Source organism: Antedon mediterranea, chromosome 7 (assembly GCF_964355755.1).
Source record: "Antedon mediterranea chromosome 7, ecAntMedi1.1, whole genome shotgun sequence".
Classification (NCBI taxonomy): Eukaryota; Metazoa; Echinodermata; class Crinoidea; order Comatulida; family Antedonidae; genus Antedon; species Antedon mediterranea.
The window spans coordinates 8873101-8890090 of record NC_092676.1 but is presented as its reverse complement, the minus strand read 5'-3'; the positions used below and the strand labels follow the sequence as shown (position 1 = coordinate 8890090).

General features: G+C 35.6%; 1 long non-coding RNA gene across 1 annotated transcript; it reads right to left on the bottom strand.

The window, feature by feature from the left end:
- Positions 1–426: 426 nt before the first annotated feature.
- Positions 427–13258, bottom strand: LOC140054761 (uncharacterized). The gene is made up of 3 exons (XR_011846571.1): positions 13028–13258; positions 1946–2028; positions 427–1500 (listed from the first exon to the last, which is right to left on the bottom strand). It is a non-coding gene; the product is annotated as an uncharacterized lncRNA (long non-coding RNA).
- Between the last annotated feature and the right edge of the window lie 3732 nt (positions 13259–16990).

The following is a 16990-nucleotide window of genomic DNA, read 5'->3' as shown; positions in this document are numbered from 1 at the left end:
TTTATAATTTCGTGTTCCTCTGAAATATGTTTCAAGTCTGCTATTAATTGAGAAAAGCGTTTCCATAAACTATTGATTTTGGTCTCCTAAAAATTAAATTAATTAATGTGTTTTTGAATTTGTTCATGTTGGGGCCCTTGGAAGTCAGGATATTTCATTAATGCAGTTTCAGGGCAGGTGTAGAAATGCCAGTCATAACCCAAATTTTGTACAAAAATTTCAAATTGCATAATGCTTTTACAATTTGATTTTACGATGTTTTTGTATTTAGTATTTTCGCTGATAAAGCCTGCAGTGTATTTTTTAAAAGTACTGTCTTGCATTGGTATCATGAAGCTGCATTGAAGTGTGTGTGAAGTGGAGGTGATTTGACATGTCAATATTGGCACAAGGCTACCTATGATTCAATGTCACGAACTTCTCTTACGTATGTTTCTGAGCGGTTGAAAATACTTTAGGAACTCCCTTGTGACATAAGAGTAAACACAAAAAATCCGCAAAGTTGTAAAATAACTCAAAACAATTAAGCTTTAATTTCAATCAACTTCAACTTTCAAAAATCCAGTAAGCACTTTAAACAACAGCTTCACAATGACTTTTACAATATAATATCCAACCTCTAATATCCAACAACCTTACAATAGTTTACGAGTGAGTGGCCGAGCGGTTAAGACAGTAGAACCGTAATTACGTAGCCATAACATCGGCAAGGGTTTGAGGCTCACTCACTCCATGGTTCTGGTGGTAGAACGAGTCTTCTCGGATAAGGACTATAAACCGTAGGTCCAGTGTGTACACATAGCTCATGCGCACTTTAAAGAACCTAGTACATCTTTCGAGACGAGTAGGGGGTTACCCCGGTGTACTAGTCCACACAAACACAGCCACTGTGCAAATTGGGACTGGACCGTTTTAGAGGTGTTTACCACCTGTTGGTCCGTTCAGATCCTTCACTAACTGAGTTAGTGAGAAGTCAAATAAATAAAAAAACAAATAAACATCCCTTTATATACAAGATGCTCCTATCCTTCTAGATCATTCTTTATACTTCTTATTATTACACGATTACAGTTTCTATTAATAGCACTTCTGGAATGTTCTGATTGTTCTTATTAATTATACATGGTTTCTTAAATCTAAACATACTCTTATTCTAGAATATTCATGTAGACACTATGATACTGTGTTACTGTTAGGAATGGTAATTTATTATATTCAAACACATTCAGATGTTCTCTTATAGTAATAATACTCCATCTTTTGCCACAAATTAATTATGTTCCAACTCCAATCTTAACAATCGTTCATAATAGTTTTCCTCCTGCTTACTGTTAGGTCTTAGGTTCTGTCATTACTCCATTTGATGTATTTAAAGTCATTATTTGTTCATAACAAATACGAAAACCTTAGTTAAAAACAACCTATTGTTATAAAAAGAACCTTGATTTATGTTAACCTTTTTACAAAATTTTCGTTGATGAACTTCCTTTGAAGACGACCCTGAAAAATAAAAGGAGCATAATATAGTTATCTGTACTAAACACGTGTAATAAATCACCGGATACTATTTTAAATGTCTTTAATATTTGTAATAATTCCAATATTTCTTGTACTTTTATTGGATTAAAATCATCAAAATTAATTCTCGTTTGGCGGTATCGTGTATAGTGACAATAAACAGTATGCGGTATCTTGTCTGCTGGCGACAAACCCAACCGTAGCTATTTATAGTGTCAAGAACACTTCTGCATCTCTCACTTAGACAGATTGTAACTGAATGTCGCAAAGTCATCTAAAAACTGCATACTGCTTATTGATATTACATGAAACTGTACGTCTAACATGTGTGGAATTAAATAACAACAATAGCGAATTTTTGCGAAATAAATCCTATATTACAAAAGTAATATGTGTAAGTTTTTATGTTTAATATTTTAATTCTTACCTGCATAACGGTAATTCCAACGACAGATCCAGAAACTATACAACAAAAAATGAAATCTGCCGTAAGCCCGGATCATAACAGCCCTACAATAAAATACTTAATAGATTAGAAACTTGAGATTGGGGTAATAAAAGCATTAGTCTGGTAGTTGAAGGGTTGAACCGGGAACAAATGGTACAAAGCAAATTTTTACATCGTTGGAAGCGCAATTTTATGGAGAATAACATATCCAAAATCGACAAAAATCCAACTTGGGAAAATTTTGTAGACGCGTTTTACTTTTATTTTGTCAATTTACTTAAAAAACCACTCTTATTATAATCGTATATCTTGGAAACCGTTAACTGTAGAGTCTTTAATTTGGTCTCTAATTGTTTGTTATGTACATTCCGCACATTAGGCTGAAAATTAAATTGCAAGCTTATGGCATTCAAGGTAATATTCTAAGTTGGATAAGTGGATTTTTAGAAAATAGACGTCAATGTGTTTCAATCAAAGGTTCGGTTTCAAGTTGGTTACCTGTGTTCAGTGGCGTGCCTCAAGGCACAGTTATTGGTCCGGCTTTATTTTTTTAGTCTACATCAACGATCTACTTGATAATATTGAATCAGATGGTAAACTATTTGCAGACGATGCTAAGATTTATCGTAAGATTGATTCAGTTAACGACCGAGATGCCCTGCAGAATGATTTGAGTAAACTTGAGCAGTGGAGTAAGAAGTGGCTACTGGAGTTTAGTAAATCTAAATGTAAAGTAATGCACATTGGAAATAGAAATCCAAAACACACTTATTCAATTGATGGTACAGTTCTTGATACAACCTCTGCTGAGAAAGACCTCCAGGCCCGTAGCCAGAATGCATCAGAGGGGGGTTTTCTTGACACCAAGTATTTTGCGAGCGCAGCGAGCAACTGTAGGCTGGGGGCCAGGGGGCCGCCAAGGGCCCCCGGTCGAGGTGGGGGGCGAAGGCCCCTGGAAGCTTTGGCTCTCAGAGCAATTTCGGTTGTTTTAATAAGCTTACAGAGACATTTTTTACCTACTAAAATCTGAGTTATGCAGAGAAATTATATAGTACAGTATATATGGAAGTTAGTAGTACTGATCATGAAATACAGCTTTATTGTTGCAAAAAAGTATATTATATTAGGCCCTTAAATAATTTCTTATCCTATAAACATAAAAACAAATAGTACCCGTATATTTCGGTGTACAAGTCGCACCTGTGTATAAGATGCACCCATAACGGAGACTGAAATATTAGTATTTTTTATGTAGTCGATGCATAAGACGCACTTATTTCTAGGCCGAAATTTAAACATTTTACAATCAAAACAATGGTATTTTAAGAATAAAACAACGATATTTGAGACATATTTATTAGAATCAAATGATATAATTTTGTTTGATTGCCTTTATTACATCGTAATCAGTCTCTACTTCAACTGAATGTTCAATGAAAAGGGAAATCCCCATATTGTTTCACTTACGATGCACTGTGTGGGTAGGGCTAGCCTATGTCTATTTAAGTAACTTTAATTTCATATTATTTAAATATATACCTTCTTATTGTGTGTATGATCATTATAAATCAATCCAAATGATGTTCAGTTTTTTGGGCTGATAATGAACCAGGAATATCATGTTGGGTAGGCCTATATGAAAATCTTTCCTATTTCCATGCATGCATTACAGCAATATGAGGAGAGGAGAGCACTAACCATGTGCTCCTTGCCTGTGGTGGCCAGCACTGTTGGCCATATACACTATGAGATTAGGGGAAGCTACTTAACACAATAACAACACACTCTTTTAGATATCGCTTGACATACGAACTATTGCCTACATGATTATAAAATTATGTGATTGTTGACATAGAGATGTAATAAAAATAAACCACCGTGATCAAGGGAAATAGTTATTGTGTAATTAAAATGTGACACCACCGTAATTAATGGACTCTTCCATAAATGTGTTGCGCTGTGATGCTGCATGCTGCTAGAATACACACCCGCGAGTTCAGAGAGTATTACTAGGCATGGGTAGAATATCTAATGCGTACTGTAATATTAATTAATACAGTCGAGGATGACAATTTACCTTAACTAAAAATTCAATAAAGGAGTGAGTAACTAGCTAGGCCTACATTGCAGAGTAGTACACTATTTTTAATTAATTTAAATATTAGTAGGTAATTAAATTAATTAGGGTAACATTTAGAGGTGAAATTTGCGTGTCAAAAGTGCGTCTTATACACCGAAATATACGGTAGGCCTACGTACACGTACCAATTTAACTCAGCACAGTGAAAGTTTACACAGTGAAATTCTTTGGTTTAATGAAAAATATTTCCAGGAAAAAAATAAAAATCCCCAAAAAGATTGAACTGAACTGAACGTGATCTTGTGCGTTCCGAAAAGCCCGGTCGAAGCACGCGATTGGTCAGTCCATTTTTCTGTCATATTTATAACCATCATCTCTCAACAATCTCTCGATCTCACGCTCAGCAGTGACTTTGACATCGGACAATCTGTATATTCGATCGATTTAAACATAGTCAATAGAAGTAAAATGACTAAAAAATCTGATATAATTGATAATTAATTGCACGATTTTGGAAGAGGGGCCTTTGTTTTCAAGGGGGGGTTCGCTGGTAAAAGGGGGATTCGCGCAAAAGGGGGGGTTCGCCCGAAACCCAAAAAAAAACCCTGGCTACGGGCCTGACCTCGGAGTCTATGTAACGTCTGACTTTAAAGTGTCGACACAAGTTTCTAAAGTTGCAGCCAAAGCCAATTCAATTGTAGGCCAAATACGGAAATCCTTTACATATATGGATAAACAGATGTTCATGTCGCTTTATACTTCTCTTGTGCGTCCGATTATGGAGTATGCAGTTCAAGCCTAGTCACCATATCTACAACAAGACATCAATAAACTTGAGAAATCCAACAACGAGCAACAAAACTTGTACCAGAACTCAGAAACTCATTCGATAGAAATATGTGCTGATTACGATGTGCTTGCATTAATTCATTCAGTTGAATAACGGCGGATGTTCTTCCAACACGCCTTTGATGCTCATGGTCTTTTTTCATACCCATCAAACACAATGCATGAATCTCCAATTTTTTTACGAACATAACTCACATACTGCATGGCTATATCTTTTTATGTTGCCCCTTTTGCCCATTTAACTCTGTGTAAGAGCTCCTCCATCTAAAACATACATTGTATGTTGGTTTCGTGTGAGTGATTGTGTTCTGCTTCAGTTCTGATGAAATCAAATATTTCAAAAAAGTTTGTAAATGAACGTGGTATCCACATTTTGCCTCGTTCCATATTGCCGATGTCTTCATTCATGGGATATGATTCAGTGTTGTACTTACTTTCTCTTATTTCTGCTCGTAAGATATTTGCTGCAGTACATACAGTTCGCTCTGATTCATCTTCAATGTTTTGTTTTCTCTCCGAGTACTATTTCTCATTAAGTATGTACTTCGCCATGTTTTTGAAAACATTGCCTCTTAATGTTCATTTCCTCTGTGATTTGGGGTGATTGTGTAGCATGACCACCCTCGTTCGGTTCACGAGAAGGTGATAGGATGTCTTCTCTTTACTATGTTTAATTATGCATGCTCTAGGCCTAAATTATTGAACTCATCCCAAATAAAAAGTTGAACACATAGAGAAATCCTTTACAGGTGTCTGCCGCACACGATCGAACCTTTACCGTATTGACGGCTGGTGTGATGCTTGAAACTTTATCTTTAATTTATTTCCAAACCTATTACGTTAGACCTATTTTTCAGTACGTACAATTGTCGTGGATATGAGACGCAGAAGCATTACCACGGCAAACTATAAAACACCATTTGTTGTCCCAGCTTTGTATATTACTCTATTGCTGTAAAATATAATTGGTATTTTTGCTAAAGGAAATCCTAATTGATTTCACTATCTAGTTGCATGACTCATAGATAGTCTGACAAATAGTGTAGGCCACTATGTAATTTCGTGTCATTTTTTTGTTAAAAGCAAAATTCCAGCTGATTTAGTGTCTTTAGGATGTAAAGTACCGTAATAGACAGGTTCCATTTCTCAAAAAAACGGCCTAGAAAACGAATCAAGAAGCATTTTTGGGTAGAAGCTGGGATCCACTTGATTTAGGATATTTCGACCTCACTGATTACGAATATGGCGGATCCCAAGCGAAATTCGGCCATCTAAGCCCTTAATTTGCATAATTAAAAATGGCGGCCATTTTTAATAATTACCCTATATCTCGAGAACCACTAGTCACAGATAATTAATTTTGGTCTCAAAATGTTTTAAATATATGTTTTTATATTCACTTTAATGACACATTTTCTCAAAAAATGGATGCAAGTCTTATTTCTGACATTTTGACCTTTGACCTTAATTTATCGTATCTCAGTAACCAATAATCGGAGAGACACGAAATAGGGCTCAAATTGTTCAGAAACTATACATTCATATTTATTATAATGAAATGTTTTTACAAAAAATGGCCGATTCTACAACTATTGACCTTTGAACTATTAGTCAAATATAATAATATAACTTTGAAAATTGTGGTCTTATGAATTTTTTTTTCTTTTTAAATTGTTTAAAACATGTGTGTTTCTATCCAGTCTAATGGCACATTTTGTACAAGAATGGCCGATAGTATGGTTATTGACCTTTAAACTATAGCATAGGCCTACTGTATACTAAATAATATAATTGCATAACTATGAAATTATTTATACACAATAATAATTAGTAAAATTATAAAATTCATTGCCATCAAATATTATGTGTTATGATTTATATAGATTTAAAAAAAAATTGAACGCGCAAGTTACATTTGTTGAAATTTGAAATTTGAAATTACCTGCCATCAATATGATGGAGTATGATTATAGATTTTTTTAAATGTGAACATGTCAGCTACATTTGGAAATTACCTGCCATCAATATGATGGATTATGATTATAGATTTAAAAAAGAATTTGAACACATCAGCTACATTTGGAAATTTGGAAATTACCTGCCATCAATATGATGGATTATGATTGTATAGAGGCCTACCTGCCATCAATATGATGGATTATGATTATAGATTTAAAAAAGAATTTGAACACGTACTAAGCTACATTTGAAAATTACCTGCCATCAATATGATGAATTATGATTGTATAGATTTAAAAGAAAATGTGAACACGTAAGCTACATTTGGAATGAACATGTTAAGGGAATCAGTTTAAGATCATTCATGCAAAGGTTTCCGTCATCTTTAGCGTTGTTACAGCGGCATAAAGCTGTACATGGTAGTTTTGACTTCTTGCACCTACATCTATTGGTTATGCATCGTGTCTTGCATCCACAATAAATCATCTCTAACGAAGCAGTAGGAATAGTTTCATTTTTCAGAAGCACTGGTTGAAGTTTACCATTAGATAGCTCCCACCCAAAATCTGTTGGTGATGGCAAATGCTGGATTGGCGATACAGCTTTTTTCCATACGAGTGCTTGGAAGTGTGCTCTTTTTATATGTTGGTGCACTGCATCGCTTGTTGGAGGTAATGCCTCCGGTTTTGTTTTTTTTGCATGAATGATCTTAAACTGATGCCCTTAACATGTTCATTCCAAATGTAGCTTACGTGTTCACATTTTCTTTTAAATCTATACAATCATAATCCATCATATTGATGGTAGGTAATTTTCAAATGTAGCTTAGTACGTGTTCAAATTCTTTTTTAAATCTATAATCATAATCCATCATATTGATGGCAGGTAGGCCTACTATACAATCATAATCCATCATATTGATGGCAGGTAATTTCCAAATTTCCAAATGTAGCTGATGTGTTCAAATTCTTTTTTAAATCTATAATCATAATCCATCATATTGATGGCAGGTAATTTTCAAATGTAGATTACGTGTTCAAATTCTTTTTTAAATCTATAATCATAATTCATCATATTGATGGCAGGTAATTTCCAAATGTAGCTGACATGTTCACATTTAAAAAAATCTATAATCATACTCCATCATATTGATGGCAGGTAATTTCAAATTTCAACAAATGTAACTTGCGTGTTCAAATTTTTTTTAAATCTATATAAATCATAACACATAATATTTGATGGCAGTGAATTTTATAATTTTACTAATTATTATTGTGTATAAATAATTTCATAGTTATGCAATTATATTATATTTAGTATACAGTAGGCTTATGCTATAGTTTAAAGGTTAATAACCATACTATCGGCCATTCTTGTACAAAATGTGCCATTAGACTGGATAGAAACACACATGTTTTAAACAATTTAAAAAGAAAAAAAAATCATAAGACCACAATTTTCAAAGTTATATTATTATATTTGACTAATAGTTCAAAGGTCAATAGTTGTAGAATCGGCCATTTTTTGTAAAAACATTTCATTATAATAAATATGAATGTATAGTTTCTGAAAAATTTGAGCCCTATTTCGTGTCTCTCCGATTATTGGTTACTGAGATACGATAAATCAAGGTCAAAGGTCAAAATGTCAGAAATAAGACTTGCATCCATTTTTTGAGAAAATTTGTCATTAAAGTGAATATAAAAACATATATTTAAAACATTTTGAGACAAAAATTAATTATCTGTGACTAGTGGTTCTCGAGATATAGGGTAATTATAAAAAATGGCCGCCATTTTTAATTATGCAAATTAAGGGCTTAGATGGCCGAATTTCGCTTGGGATCCGCCATATTCGTAATCAGCGAGGTCAAAATATCCTAAATCAAGTGGATCCCAGCTTCTACCCAAAAATGCTTCTTACACCATATTTCAGAGGAAATAGAACTTGTCTATAATGAAAATAATATGTTGCCATTTTTTTTAAAAAGCTTAAGGGTGTCAAATCCAAGATGGCCGCCAATACGTAAAATATCCAATAAATGTACCATATTGGACAAAGTAACACCCATTATGAATAATATTTAAGTTCATATGAGTTCTCTGCTATATAAGAATTATTATAAACCTATATTCATTAGTATTCTGACATTTTGAATTTCAAAATGGCCGCCATTTTTTTTAAATGGATTAAATTTCTTATTAAAACATGTGCAAGTTATGACGTTGATTGAAATCACATAAAATGATAGGCCTATGACAACAACATTGGTGATTAACACAAAATGGCAGCCATTTTGAATTTTAAAATGGCCGCCATTTTTAAAAAATGGGTTAAATGTCTTATTAAAACTTGTATAAGTTAAATAAAATTAGATTGAAATACACAAAATGATATGCTTATGACAACAACATGGTGATTAACACCAAATGTTGACCATCAGGAGGTCTACAGTACACTTCTTCATATTAAAACATCTCATAAACTTCTTCAGTTAAATGACAACTAACTCTGCCAAAGTCCTTCAATGAAATATTTCTAATCTTGAATGCGATACAGTAAGTTGACCTTCCTTCGTTCTCTACTACTGTATCCATCAAACTTCCACAGACTGATCTGCGTTCCCAACAACCGGACCTTGTTCAGAAACAAATTGGCAAAATAACTGAAATACCTCATTTCACCGGCAAATAATCTCTATAGGAGTCCTCTTTTACTTTGATAAGTTTGTGACCTGTATTCACCGTCATATATATTTTTTGCCAATATTCGTCTTTTCCTTAGGATCCCATATAGACAGTTTGCCTTCTACAAGACTTTTACCAATGCCTCAAACATTGTCTGTCCAATGTCATCATGCCATGGCCAACAAGCACCTTTGTGCGAATTGCAGCATTCTTCATTAATCGGGATATCATCTGTCTTTAAATGTTAACTAGATTTGCCAGCTCTGATGAAATCATTAATTTGTGTTATTCCTATTATACCACGCTCAATGACCTTGATCAATTGATGTAAATCCCGGCAGCAAGTCCCACACATACATGTCCTCTCATATACATATACTAGCAATTATACCCGCCCCAGGGCGGGTGTCAAAATTAGTTTACAGTCTTCTCAGTACATAACACCCGACGCCAGTATCTGTCTATACTCACCAACCTCCACCCCTCTTCAATAATACCCCAGACTCTTTCATAAAAACAAATTCTTCCCAGTGATGGACAAATTCAATTCAATAGCTACGATGGGTCTAATAATGGTTGAAGTACGTTGTAAATTGTGTAAATGAATAGGTGTCATATTGGCTGATAATTAAAATATGTAATTTAGATACTGCGGTCCCCCAGCCTTCTTTCTCCTTTCACCACCCCAGCCACCATCAACAAACCTTAACTCCTCCCCTGGACAGTTCAAATTTAGTAACTTTTCCTAGTACAATACAATCATATAGGCTACTTCATTACGCTAGTATTTTCGCTCCTCCTCCCCCTACAAACACACCCCAGATACACTGGGTGATGTGTTGAAGCCGGTTCCAGTACAAATTATGTTATTATCACTCCCAACCCATAATCCCTCAGTGGCAGTTTCCAAATGTAGTTTAAAACATTCCAAATACAGTTTCGGTCATGGTGATAGGCCTACATCCCCACCCCAAACTCCCATCCGCTTCCCAGGGATGATTAAATACATTTTCCAACCACAATTCTTGTGTAAGCGAAATCCCCACTATCCCCTGAACCCAAACTCCCAAACCCCCAAACCCTATCTCCCAATCCCACTGTCCCACAATTGACGTTTTTTCCTTGGAGGATTGGTGATGTAGTTGAACACAGTAACAGTAAACAGTGTATGTTCACACAGGTATGGATGTCTGTAATGAGACAATCCAAGAGACCGATACATAGCTGGATATGGTTAAAGTACTTTGCTAAATGTGTAATTGAATAGGTGTCATATTGGTTAATGAATAAAATATCTATATCTATATCTATATTTCCCCAAACGCCTTGCTGAGGATAATTAAAATACTGTAAAACTTTTGTAGTATAATTTTACAATTCGATAGCCTACAACCCCGAGCCCTAGCAAAAAATGACATCACAAACCACCACACCACCCCCCGCCCCCACCCCTCCCACAAAAACCCCAGGAGTCGGGGGAATTTTTTTTTAATGTAGTTTAAAACCTTCCGGGTACAATTGCCATCATTTTGATACCCCATACGTATGGTTACGTGCAGAAACAGAAATTTGTATAACGAACAAACATCGAAAGTGGGGGTTTTGACCACATTTTGGTCCCTAACATGGATCCTAGGTGGCGGATGATGTTGAAATATAGCTTAGAACATTCCCGGTACAATTGCGGTCATTTTGATACACCATATGTAAGATTACGTGCAGTAACAAACATTTGTATAACGAACAAACAAACAAACAGACAGACAGACAGACAGACAAACTCTCTCACTTATAATATAGATAGGGATATAGTTTAACCACATCATTTAGATTTTGTCGACTCTCGGTATTCAAGTTAATATCTTTATGATCAGCCTCTTTCAAACAAAATGATACTTAACTTAGAATCGCTTTCTCTGTCTGCATTTGTAGAAGCAAGTTTTAGAGAGAAAGCAGAATTAGTGTGCTTCTGTCCTTTAGAGATGTTTTCCATTTAAGATATTTGTGTCACTGATTGTATACGTAATACAAGTTCAGTTTCAACAAAAGCACTTGCCTCAACACTATTTTCACAATGATACATTTCCAAAAGCCATATAGTTCACCGGGTTGACATAATAATTGCTTTTTGATGTCATCTCTGTCCACCTTCACTCATCTCGGGCAAGACTCATCACCAGGCATTCTTGTCTTTCCCTAGTACATGAGTTTTTATACCACAACCATGTGCACTCATCAAACCAGTGTATAATGTTGGTCTGTCTGTAGGGGGTAGCCTACATATCTAATGAAATTGGTTGAGATTATAGAAGATGAGAAGTAGGAGTTCATTCATTTACAAGGTTATTTATAGGCAGAGCTGTATCTGTATTTCTTTCAAGCTTCTGCCAAAAGTTGTACAGGATTTCACAATAAGGTATAAATGCACTTGTTTTATATTGTGGTCCTGTCTCCTGTCAAGTTTCAGTTTCATGAAAAGAAATGAGATCTGTAATTTAAAATCTATATATATAAATTATGGTTACTTCTGACATAGGCGAGCACAATGGAAAAACTTTGGAACAAATTTCTGCCTTGGATACCTACCTGAACTATCTTAGGTGTATCGCGAAATGTAAAACAGTTTTCACTATTACGATATTGTTCCATATTTCTATCTTAGGAATATATTATAAAGAGTTTTAAAACAAAATTTCTGATTCATTGGTAGATTTTCAACTCAATTTCAAGTAATTTCCGGGTTCACGATGAGTTCACAGGTTGACCTTGCAACAACTACATGGTTTCAGTTAAGTTGGTCGTTAGTGGCTATAGCTATTTTAGTTTTTTGTTTATTTTCGGATCGGACCGCGCGTGTGAAGGTACAGTAGTTAAAAAATAAAATCCCGATAGCCGAGTTTTATTGAGTAAGCTGGCAGGAATAACTGTAGGCTATCTGTGTCCCATTAGAGCCCATATTGCAAGCCGTCTAAAACATCTTCCTTCTTGGGCCGAAACGACCTACACTGTCGCGGAAGTTAGTTTCAAAAGATGTTTAAATTAAATAATGTATTATGATGGTATTTATTTGAATAAACGCCTCCCCAATAAAACATCACTTTGAATAATAATCGGCTTCTTTCTGTCTTTTGAAAAAATGGCAACATATTTTTTTTTCATTCCTTTTATTATCAAGATATGAAATAAAATCAAAGTTTGCTTTTAACAAAACAATATACACGACATTCATATAAACGACATACCAGCCTACACTAAAACGACAAACTGATTAATCACGGTTTCCCCTTCCCTCCAATAAGCTGTTGCGGTTGCATGTTTTTAGACCTACATAAATATATAGTGTATAACATTTGTATTAACTGTTGCATTAACTACTGAAATGTGTAGCATGAACACCCTCGTTCGGTTCACGAGAAGGTGATAGGATGTCTTCTCTTTACTATGTTTAATTATGCATGCTCTATAGGCCTAAATTATTGTACTCACCCCAAATAAAAAGTTTAACACATAGAGAAATCCTTTACAGGTGTCTGCCGCACACGATCGAACCTTTACCGTATTGACGGCTGGTGTGATGCTTGTCGTAGATATGAGACGCAGAAGCATTACCACGGCAAACTATAAAACACCATTTGTTGTCCCAGCTTTGTATATTACTCTATTGCTGTAAAATATAATTGGTATATTTTTACTAAAGGAAATCCTAATTGATTTCACTATCTAGTTGCATGACTCATAGATAGTCTGACAAACGACAAACTGATTAATAACGGTTTCCCCTTCCCTCCAATAAGCTGTTGCGGTTGCATGTTTTTAGACCTACTGTACATAAATATATAGTGTATAACATTTGTATTAACTGTTGCATTAACTACTGAAATATATATGTGTAGGCCTATTTATCTTATCCATAGTAAATCAAGTAGTTTTGCGGTTCATGATATCCAACATAACCGCGTCACTTTTATTATTGATACTTTTAGTTAGGCATGTGTGAACTTACGGCAATAATGAAGCATTTATTTTCTTGTTTGACTCCTAAACTTCCAATGAAAGCAGTGGCGACGACAGTGCAGCCAGCAAGAACAACGATAACCGCTCCGAGTATATGAATGGACACCGAGCCATGACAAAGTGCTCGACAACATAAAAGACGCCATCATAAACACTCCAGTCCTTGCATATTTTGATGCCAGGAAAGAGATCACAATCCAATGTGATGCAAGCATGAAAGGCCTTGGAGCAGTGCTCATGCAACAAGATAAACCAGTACATTACGCATCAAAATCGCTAACTCCTGCAGAGAAAAATTACAGTAACATTGAGAGAGAAGCACTAGCTGTCGTATGGGCCATAAAACACTTCAGATATTATGTGTTTGGACGAGAATTCACAATCTGCTCTGATCACAAACCATTAGAAGACATCGCCAAGAAGGACATCTCAAAAATGCCAAGCTGACTCCAACGACTGATGCTGCAAATGCAGGATTACAAAGGCACAATCAAATATGTACCAGGCAAAGAAGTCACGATAGCAGACTGCCTCTCGCGCTGCCTAGACAGTAATCAGAGAACATTTCGAATTCCTGATCTTGATGTCCAGATTAACGAACTGACTGATACGAAATTATTCGTCATAGATAAAATAAAAGAAGCAACCGCAGCAGACAACATGCTACAAGAACTCAGCAAAATTATACTGAATGGATGGCCAAACGAAAAAACCAGTGTAACAAAACTACCCATGCATATTGGCAACATAGATACGAACTAGCGATACATGATGGTATAATTCTCAAAGGTTCCAGAATCATCATACCAAAGGAGATGAGACCAAGAATCCTAAACATACTCCACAAACACCAAGGAACTGAGAAGACCAGACTGAGAGCCAGACAATCAGTATACTGGCCAGGAATTAACGCAGACATAGAACGTATCATAAACAATTGTGATGCATGTCAAACTCACCAAAGAAGCCAATCAAAACTACCAGTAAAACCCATTCATACATCTGAAGCTATGGAAATCATTGCAATCGACCTGTTTGAATTTGAAGGAAAGCAATACCTATTAACAGTTGACTACTTCACATGATACATATGGGCAAACCAAATGATAAACACGACAAGCAATACAGTCATCAACAAGCTCGAAACCATATTTTCACTGTTTGGAAATCCCACTACAATCATTTCAGACAATGGATCGCAGCTTACAAGTGAAACACTGCAAGCATTCTGCAACAACCGCGAAATCATCCACAGAACAAGCAAATGGGAGAGCTGAACGAAGCATACAAACACTCAAAAGCATGCTAAAGAAATCAGAGAAAGGGGAAAAGAGTTTAAATGAAATTCTTGTCGCATTGAGAGATACCCCCATATCATCAGACATTCCATCACCATATACATTAATGTTCAAAAGGAAAGTAGAGAACTCTGTACCAAGCGTAAACTTCCCAACGCAGAGAAACAACAATCATATCCAAGCTAAAGCACATCGCACAGAAGCATACGCTCAATATCATGCTGAACCTCCACCACTTGAAGTCGATCGATGGCACGGTATAAACTATTCTTTAGAAACGTGTAGCCTAAACCGATCTGCTGATGATCAATGGCTTCTCGTACCTGACAATGATGGATGCGGTCTGTTTGGTTCTCATTGCTTTTTCCCAGTAGATGTAAACGTGGGAAGGTGCCTTCCCGCTCTGTTTGGTTATCCAGAAACAATTCCTGTATCGGATGAGTGCTTTCAACGATGCAATGTAGAACCGGCAGTATATGAGCCGATATCGATAGAAATCTTGTGCGTATGCGACATTTAAAAATTGTATATATACAGCACCAAACTTTAACTGCAATGCAAAACTTTTTGTATGTAATTCACTTTTATTTTAATGTTGTCACTTTCTTATGGATTAATAAAAGAAAAGAAATTTGATACAACACATTTTTGTTTTTGTTTTTTTTTTTCTCTCTCTCTTATACAAACTGATGTTAAGCATTACTAATGCGCTCTCCACATCCCCCCGCGCTCGTCTATATCTCTTTTGTAAAATAGGTTGCAAACTAAACGTCGCCGCGCGTCTTTGGACACCCCCACACACACACCCACACATTAGGCTATTATGGGGGGGGGGGTGGAGGGTAGGTATAAAAAGAGAAATTTTAACAGAAAAAAAATCACAACAAAACGGGAAATAGCGGATCTGTAGCTTGGTGGTTTGTAGTGGAGCTGTAGCTTGGTGGTTAACGTGCTTGCCTTCCAATCCCAAGGTCCCGCGTTCAATCCTGACCTAGTGCAACTGTAACTGCAACATTTTAGTCAAAAAGGATCGGAAATATCATTTCTGACCTTTGACCCACACTCCAGGGCATGTATGTATCTCCGTAACTACTGGTCGTAGACACTTGAATTTGGTTTTAAATTGTTCGAAATATATATTTTGTTATTATTTGTTACACATTTTGTAAAATGTTACAAAAGGTCAAAGGGTCAGGGTCAAGGGTTATATGAACAAATAAAAAAAGGTACTTGTATCTCGGGCAACCACTGGTCTCAGCAAGTCAATTTTGGTCTCATAATATTCAGAAGGCATACATTTATATTCCATTAGACTGAATATAAATGTATACCTTTTGATCAATTTAAGACCAAAATTACCTCGCTGTGACCAGTAGTTGGTCTTATGACCTTTCACCCTGACCTTTTGACCTTTCGCCACATTTTCAAAATGTGTAACCAAGCCAAAAATGATTGTTTGACCATCCTAAACCAATTTCTGAAGTCAATTCTCTGTATTTCTGAGTCAAGGTTTCGGGGAATTATACACTTCGATAAGGGTTCCCGTTTACACGGGAAGTACCGGTATGGTGTAGGCCTACCCTAAATAGAGGTGTCAGATGAAGGGGATTCTGCTGTAGTTTTGTTTCTTTTCAATTTCAATTTTTTCTATCGTTTTACGGTCGTATTTTATGGTGTTGGTTTTTTTTGTAATACAATCAATATTGATTGAACGAGTTGTACTGCACATCAGTCTCGTGTCTAAATAAAGTTTAAATATATACTGTTTTAGAAGTTTTCAACATGAAAATAATATCAGATACACAACAATGTTATGAGTGGAACCAGTGATTCATTCATATTAAAACAATGTGACCAATAAACCGGTGTGAAATCAAACAGATACTCTGCTACTATGCCCCGTGTTTCCGCAGCCAAAAATTAACCTATCAAAATTAAAACCGATAACCTTCAATTCAATTCAATTCAATTCAAAAAAACCTGCCTGTGAAAACGGGATCTAACCGATTCCACTCGAGAAAAATTAACCGATAATTATATCTTATTCAAATTAGATGATTATCGGATAAGATGCGATAATTATTAACCTTTGATCGGAAGGACAAAGTGTTGCGATGTGATTGGGTCTCTGGTTGTT